This window comes from Bison bison, unplaced genomic scaffold, assembly GCF_000754665.1.
Source record: "Bison bison bison isolate TAMUID 2011002044 unplaced genomic scaffold, Bison_UMD1.0 scf7180017864183, whole genome shotgun sequence".
NCBI lineage: Eukaryota > Metazoa > Chordata > Mammalia > Artiodactyla > Bovidae > Bison > Bison bison.
In genome coordinates, this window is record NW_011494755.1 from 4109598 (window position 1) to 4112077 (window position 2480).

Here is a 2480-nt window from a genome sequence, read left to right on the forward strand (position 1 = left end):
GCCCCTCCCTTTCTTCTCCCCTCCCTCCAGCGGCCCCCCCGCGCGTTGCCATGGCAGCTAAATAAACAAACTCAGCGCACGTGGGGGCGGGGAGGAGGGAGGGGCGCAGGCGGGGCCCGGCGGGCCGTGACGCCAGCCCGGCAGCTGGCGGGCAGGAGCCGCGCTGACGCCGGCGGCGGTGGCGGCAGCGGGCCGGGCGCGGGGATTTGGGTACGGGGCGCAGGTCCGGTCGCCCGGCGACCGGGACAGTCGGCGTCGCCACGGGCCGCTCCTTGAGTTCGAAGCTCGCGGCCAGGAGGGGTCGGTAGGGGAGAGGGGGATGGTAGCGCGACCCCACCCCCGCTCCTGTGCGCGCTTGCCGCGCGGTCTGCGCGCTGGAGAAGAGCGCGATTATCCGCGTGACTCATCCAGCTCGGGTCCGTCATACGCACGCAGGAGTCCTGCTCTAGTCCCCGAGCGCCAGTGCGGGCATTTGGCCTGGCCTCGCATGGTCCTTCTTGGGCTCGTCTGCCCGGGTGGGGGTTGGGAGTAGAAGGGAGGTGGGCGCCCTCAACTGCGTGGCGAGGACCCGGAGACTGAGAAAGCGGGAGGGGTGCTCTCCTTAAAGGGGCGGAAAGAGGCCGGGATGGGAAATGGAGCTACGGTTTTGATAGCTGAAGGAGCGAGGAAGGGACTGAAAGAAATTTCGCTATGTGAGGTGGGAAGAGAAGGGAGGGGCGTGAGGCGCGGGGACACCTTTCAACCGGGAATCTCAAAGCACTTTGCAAAGCACGCAACTCTCCACTTTATGGATGAGAAAACTGAGTCATAAAGAGGTGAAGTGGCGAGGTAAAGGTCAAACGGCAACTGGTTCCCTTGGCTCAGGCTCTAGAGCGGTCAAACCCACCCAAAGGGTCTCAGCTGGAAAGTGGCCCCGTGCCAGAAAGTAGAACTAAGCGATGGGACCCAGGTACTGGAAAAAGGCCCACGGAGCTCGCAGCAGGCGTCCCTGCCCACCAGGAAGAGAAGAGGAAACGGCAATCGTTATTTCAGTCTTATAACTCGGCCTCCCCACCCCCACTCCCCCTTAGTTTGTGATCAGTAATTTTCCAGCCGGGAAATGTTTTCGCCGTCATCTTCTCTGCAAACAGTGCCTTTTTTTTTTTTTTTTTTTAAACGTGAGTGTGGTGTTCGGTATCGCGTTCTAAACGTAGGCTTGCGAGGTGTTTTGTTTGGATTCAGGCGCGCCTTGGGCTCCGCCCGCCCTCTGCACCAAGCCCCCTTGTCTGTAAAGGCGGCCGGGAGTCAGCCCAGGAGAGAAAAAGGAGATGCGGAAAGGTCGAAGCCCCAGCCCTGGGCAGTGTGCACTCACCCTCACTGAGATCCAGTTACCTCGTACTTTAAGTCACCTGTTGAGTCCTACGCTCCTGGTACCTATTAGGTTTCCTTAGAATATTTGTTATCCTTGATTTTCCTACTCCTTGCCAACCACAGAAGCATTCTTGGAATGCATCGCGCCCCGAATGAATCCACTCAGCCCTTTATGCCAAGCCCAGGAATCCCGCTCGGTTCGGAGACTTGGAAGCCCTTGCGGATCCTGCAGCCGGTCTTCGGCCAATGGCTGCCAGGGCCTGTAACCGGAGGGGAGGGCAGGTTTTCGTGGGGAAACCCCCGACCCTCCTCCCGCGGCCTGGAGAGTTTCAACCCCACCCCATAGGAGCCAGCCAGTTTATTTTAACTCTGAAAATATTGCCTTTTTCAAAAGGAGGAACCAAGAAAGAAAGATACCTGCAACCTCCTCCCCCTGTTGCTTTCGTTGTGATGGCAAACATTTCTTGGGATACTGGGGCTTGAAGATAACATGGAAAAGTTAATCCACTTTACCGTCAAAGCCAAGATTGTTAAACTGCATTGAACTTGGATAAGTCCTTGATTGGCAACCCTCACCCTCCTGATATGTAAGTCAGGACTTCGCATTTTCTAGTTAGGGAACCAGTGCCGTGAGGAGCTTTCTGCTTTTCTCTTATTTATCTAAGGCAGTAGGCCTTCGCCTTCAACAAAAGTCACCACCACAGTGAAAAAACAATATTACACAGATGAATAGGAAAGCCACTATTATTATGTCATATAATCAAGACAAGATTCTGAAACTCAATTAAAAAAGGCAGACTTTCCTAACAGCCTTTTGGAGGCGGAAAGCCAGTGCCTCTTTGTGGCAGGCAGCTTTCTGGTTATTCCTCTGATTGCATCATAAAGGGAACTCTCTAGATTTGCTCCAGCATTTCTAAAAGAGGTAAGGAACTTCAAGTTCACAAGTCATCTCCTTTCAAGGCAGGTGCCTGGTGTGACATCAGGGTTATGACCATGCCTCTTTTCAGAACAGGTAGGTCCAGAAGAGTTAAATCCCTGGCCTATATAATTTATAAACATGAGGCTGAGTAAACGTTTGATGACTAAATTGCACTCTGAAATAATGGAAGACACCCTTGAAAAAAGAATTA